The sequence below is a fragment of the Myxine glutinosa genome, chromosome 9 (assembly GCF_964187855.1).
Source record: "Myxine glutinosa chromosome 9, kmMyxGlut1.1, whole genome shotgun sequence".
Taxonomy (NCBI): Eukaryota; Metazoa; Chordata; class Myxini; order Myxiniformes; family Myxinidae; genus Myxine; species Myxine glutinosa.
The window spans coordinates 98,662,640-98,669,871 of NC_136269.1; positions in this window are offsets into that span (position 1 = coordinate 98,662,640).

A 7,232-nucleotide genomic window follows, 5' to 3' on the forward strand; every position below is an offset into this window, starting at 1 on the left:
CAACCATTTTCATCACAACCACCATTATCACTCCCACCACCACCATCACAACCATTTTCATCACAACCACCATTATCACTCCCACCTACACCAACACAACTGCTATTGTCACTCACAACATCACTCCCACCACCACCATCACATCCATTTTCATCACAACCACCATTATCACTCCCACCACCACCATCACAACCATTTTCATCACAACCACCATTGTCACTCACAATTCCACTCCCACCACCACCAACACAACCACCATTATCACTCCCACCACCACCATCACAACCATTTTCATCACAACCACCATTATCGCTCCCACATCCACCAACACAACCACCATTGTCACTCTCAATTCCACTCCAACTACCACCATCACAACCACCATTGTCACTCACATCACTCCCACCACCACCACGACCATCACAACCACCATTATCACTCCCACCTCCACCAACACAACCGCCATTGTCACTCACGACATCACTCCCACCACCACCATCACATCCATTTTCATCACAACCACCATTATCACTCCCACCACAACCATTTTCATCACAATCACCATTAACACTCCCACCACCACCATCACAACCATTTTCATCACAACCACCATTATCACTACCACCACCACCATCACAACCATTTTCATCACAACCACCATTATCACTCCCAACACAACCACCATTGTCACTCTCAATTCCACTCCAACTACCACCATCACAACCACCATTGTCAATCACAACATCACTCCCACCACCACCACCACCATCACAACCATTTTCATCACAACCACCATTATCACTCCCACCACCACCACCATCACAACCACCATTATCACTCACAACACCACCAACACAACTGTTATTGTCACTCACATCACTCCCACCACCACCATCACAACCACCATTATCACTCCCACCACCACCATCACAACCATTTTCATCACAACCACCATTATCACTCCCAACACAACCACCATTATCACTCCCAACACAACCACCATTATCACTCCCACCACCACCATCACAACCACCATTATCACTCACACCACCAACACAACTGTTATTGTCACACATCGCTCCCACTGCCACAATCACAACCATTTTCATCACAACCACCATTATCACTCCCACCACCACCACCAACACCATCACAACCATTTTCATGACAACCACCATTATCACTCCCATCACCACCATCACAACCATTTTCATCACAACCACCATTATCACTCCCACCACCACCATCACAACCATTTTCATCACTCCCACCACCACCATCACACCATTTTCATCACAACCACCATTGTCACTCCCACCTCTACCATCACAACCATTTTCATCACAACCACCATTGTCACTCACAATTCCACTCCCACCACCACCAAAACAACCACCATTATGACTCCCACCACCACCATCACAACCATTTTCATCACAACCACCATTATCACTCCCACCACCACCATCACAACCATTTTCATCACAACCACCATTATCACTCCCACCACCACCATTACAACCATTTTCATGACAACCACCATTATCACTCCCATCACCACCATCCCAACCATTTTCATCACAACCACCATTATCACCCACCACCACCATCACAAACATTTTCATCACAACCACCATTTTCACTCACAATTCCACTCCCACCACCACCAACACAACCACCATTATCACTCCCACCACCACCATCACAACCATTTTCATCACAACCACCATTATCACTCCCACCACCACCATCACAACCATTTTCATCACAACCACCATTATCACTCCCACATCCACCAACATAACCACCATTGTCACTCTCAATTCCACTCCAACTACCACCATCACAACCACCATTGTCATTCACATCACTCCCACGACCATCACAACCACCATTATCACTCCCACCTCCACCAACACAACCACCATTGTCACTCACGACATCATTCCCACCACCACCATCACATCCATTTTCATCACAACCACCATTATCACCCCCACCACCACCACCATCACAACCACCATTGTCACTCACAATTCCACTCCCACCACCACCAACACAACCACCATTGTCACTCACAATTCCACTCCCACCACCACCAACACAACCACCATTGTCACTCACAATTCCACTCCCACCACCACCAACACAACCACCATTGTCACTCACAATTCCACTCCCACCACCACCAACACAACCACCATTGTCACACACAATTCCACTCCCACTACCACCAACACAACCACCATTGTCACACAATTCCACTCCCACCATCACCAACACAACCACCACAACAACTAAGAATCTCCTGTCGTGTGGTGTACCTTCCCCGAGTACGTTATCTCTTCCAAACCCGTTACCTGCTGTGTTGGTCGCGATATTCCACAACTGAGCACCAGGATGAGGACAGCGATGAGAATCCACATCTTGTCTGCTTCTCGTCGATAACCAAATGAGCCCGAACAATGTACGTCTCTGTCTGTCATTGTGACCATGCCTAAGCATAGTTACGTCACAATCGCTGAGTGTGTGACAAGGACGAATCCGGAGAATTTTTTTTATTTTAATTGATTTTTCACCATTGAGAGATGGTCGGCTCAAAAACGTTATATGGCACGACGTTATGGACGGATTATGACCTGTGGTGGGACGCCAAATATTGAGATGCCAGATCCTGAAAAAATGTTGACATCGCCAGATTTCCCGTCACATCAAGTTTTAACATGACGATTACCATTTGCGTCCCAAAACGAGTGACAAATGAAACACATTTTACCATAATTTGTAAACAAAAGGAGAAATAACACACACACACACACACACACACACACACACACACACACACACACACACACACACACACACACACACACACACACACACACACACGCGCACGCACACGCACACGCACACACGCTTAATGCACAATGGAGAGGAATCCACTTTTAATAAACACACATATCAGTCCGTCTCAAACCAACGTCTATCACAACCATCCATTTATCACTCACCTCTCCACCAACACAACTGTTATTGTCACTCACATAATTCCCACCACCACCATCACAACCATTTTCATCACAACCACCATTAACACTCCCACCACCACCATCACAACCATTTTCATCACAACCACCATTATCAATCCCACCACCACATCACAACCATTTTCATCACAACCACCATTATCACTCCCACCACCACCATCACAACCATTTTCATCACAACCACCATTATCACTCCCAACACAACCACCATTATCACTCCCACCACCACCATCACAACCACCATTATCATTCACAACACCACCAACACAACTGTTATTGTCACACATCGCTCCCACTGCCACAATCACAACCATTTTCATCACAACCACCATTATCATTCCCACCACCACCACCAACACCATCACAACCATTTTCATGACAACCACCATTATCACTCCCATCACCACCATCACAACCATTTTCATCACAACCACCATTATCACTCCCACCACCACAATCACAACCATTTTCATCACAACCACCATTATCACTCCCACCACCACTATCACACCATTTTCATCACAACCACCATTGTCACTCCCACCTCTACCATCACAACCATTTTCATCACAACCACCATGATCACACCCACCACCACCATCACAACCATTTTCATCACAACCACCATTGTCACTCACAATTCCACTCCCACCACCACCAACACAACCACCATTATGACTCCCACCACCATCATCACAACCATTTTCATCACAACCACCATTATCACTCCCACCACCACCATCACAACCATTTTCATCACAACCACTATTATCACTCCCACCACCACCATTACAACCATTTTGATCACAACCACCATTATCACTCCCAACACAACCACCATTATCACTCCCACCACCACCATCACAACCACCATTATCACTCACAACACCACCAACACAACTGTTATTGTCACTCACATCGCTCCCACTGCCACAATCACAACCATTTTCATCACAACCACCATTATCACTCCCACCAACACCATCACAACCATTTTCATCACAACCACCATTATCACTCCCAACACAACCACCATTGTCACTCTCAATTCCACTCCAACTACCACCATCACAACCACCATTGTCAATCACAACATCACTCCCACCACCACCACCATCACAACCATTTTCATCACAACCACCATTATCACTCCCACCACCACCATCACAACCATTTTCATCACAACCACCATTATCACTCCCACCACCACCATTACAACCATTTTCATGACAACCACCATTATCACTCCCATCACCACCATCCCAACCATTTTCATCACAACCACCATTATCACTCCCACCACCACCATCACAAACATTTTCATCACAACCACCATTTTCACTCACAATTCCACTCCCACCACCACCAACACAACCACCATTATCACTCCCACCACCACCATCACAACCATTTTCATCACAACCACCATTATCACTCCCACCACCACCATCACAACCATTTTCATCACAACCACCATTATCACTCCCACATCCACCAACATAACCACCATTGTCACTCTCAATTCCACTCCAACTACCACCATCACAACCACCATTGTCATTCACATCACTCCCACGACCATCACAACCACCATTATCACTCCCACCTCCACCAACACAACCGCCATTGTCACTCACGACATCACTCCCACCACCACCATCACATCCATTTTCATCACAACCACCATTATCACCCCCACCACCACCACAACCACCATTGTCACTCACAATTCCACTCCCACCACCACCAACACAACCACCATTGTCACTCACAATTCCACTCCCACCACCACCAACACAACCACCATTGTCACTCACAATTCCACTCCCACCACCACCAACACAACCACCATTGTCACTCACAATTCCACTCCCACCACCACCAACACAACCACCATTGTCACTCACAATTCCACTCCCACTACCACCAACACAACCACCATTGTCACACAATTCCACTCCCACCACCACCAACACAACCACCACTACAACTAAGAATCTCCTGTCGTGTGGTGTACCTTCCCCGAGTACGTTATCTCTTCCAAACCCGTTACCTGCTGTGTTGGTCGCGATATTCCACAACTGAGCACCAGGATGAGGACAGCGATGAGAATCCACATCTTGTCTGCTTCTCGTCGATAACCAAATGAGCCCGAACAATGTACGTCTCTGTCTGTCATTGTGACCATGCCTAAGCATAGTGACGTCACAATCGCTGAGTGTGTGACGAGGACGAATCCGGAGAATTTTTTTTTTAAATTGATTTTTCACCATTGAGAGATGGTCGGCTCAAAAACGTTATATGGCACGACGTTATGGACGGATTATGACCTGTGGTGGGACGCCAAATATTGAGATGCCAGATCCTGAAAAAATGTTGACATCGCCAGATTTCCCGTCACATCAAGTTTTAACATGACGATTACCATTTGCGTCCCAAAACGAGTGACAAATGAAACACATTTTACCATAATTTGTAAACAAAAGGAGAAATACACACACACACACGCGCACGCACACGCACACACGCTTAATGCATAATGGAGAGGAATCCACTTTTAATAAACACACATATCAGTCCGTCTCAAACCAACGTCTATCACAACCCTCCATTATCACTCACCTCTCCACCAACACAACTGTTATTGTCACTCACATCACTCCCACCACCACCATCACAACCATTTTCATCACAACCACCATTATCACTCCCACCACCACCATCACAACCATTTTCATCACAACCACCATTATCACTCCCACCACCACCATCACAACCATTTTCATCACAACCACCATTATCACTCACAATTCCACTCCCACCACCACCAACACAACCACCATTATCACTCCCACCACCACCATCACAACTATTTTCATCACAACCACCAATATCACTCCCAACACCACCATCACAACCATTTTCATCACAACCACCATTATCGCTCCCACATCCACCAACACAACCACCATTGTCACTCTCAATTCCACTCCAACTACCACCATCACAACCACCATTGTCACTCACATCACTCCCACCACCACCACGACCATCACAACCACCATTATCACTCCCACCTCCACCAACACAACCGCCATTGTCACTCACGACATCACTCCCACCACCACCATCACATCCATTTTCATCACAACCACCATTATCATTCCCACCACCACCATCACAACCATTATCACTCCCACCACCATCATCACAACCATTTTCATCACAACCACCATTATCACTCCCACCACAACCATTTTCATCACAATCACCATTAACACTCCCACCACCACCATCACAACCATTTTCATCACAACCACCATTATCACTACCACCACCACCATCACAACCATTTTCATCACAACCACCATTATCACTCCCAACACAACCACCATTGTCACTCTCAATTCCACTCCAACTACCACCATCACAACCACCATTGTCAATCACAACATCACTCCCACCACCATCACAACCATTTTCATCACAACCACCATTATCACTCCCACCACCACCACCATCACAACCACCATTATCACTCACAACACCACCAACACAACTGTTATTGTCACTCACATAATTCCCACCACCACCATCACAACAATTTTCATCACAACCACCATTAACACTCCCACCACCACCATCACAACCATTTTCATCACAACCACCATTATCACTCCCACCACCACCATCACAACCATTTTCATCACAACCACCATTATCACTCCCAACACAACCACCATTATCACTCCCACCACCACCATCACAACCACCATTATCACTCACAACACCACCAACACAACTGTTATTGTCACTCACATTGCTCCCACTGCCACAATCACAACCATTTTCATCACAACCACCATTATCACTCCCACCACCAACACCATCACAACCATTTTCATGACAACCACCATTATCACTCCCATCACCACCATCACAACCATTTTCATCACAACCACCATTATCACTCCCACCACCACAATCACAACCATTTTCATCACAACCACCATTATCACTCCCACCACCACTATCACACCATTTTCATCACAACCACCATTGTCACTCCCTCCCACCACCACCACCATCACAACCATTTTCATCACAACCACCATTATCACTCCCACCACCATCATCATCACAACCACCATTATCACTCACAACACCACCAACACAACTGTTATT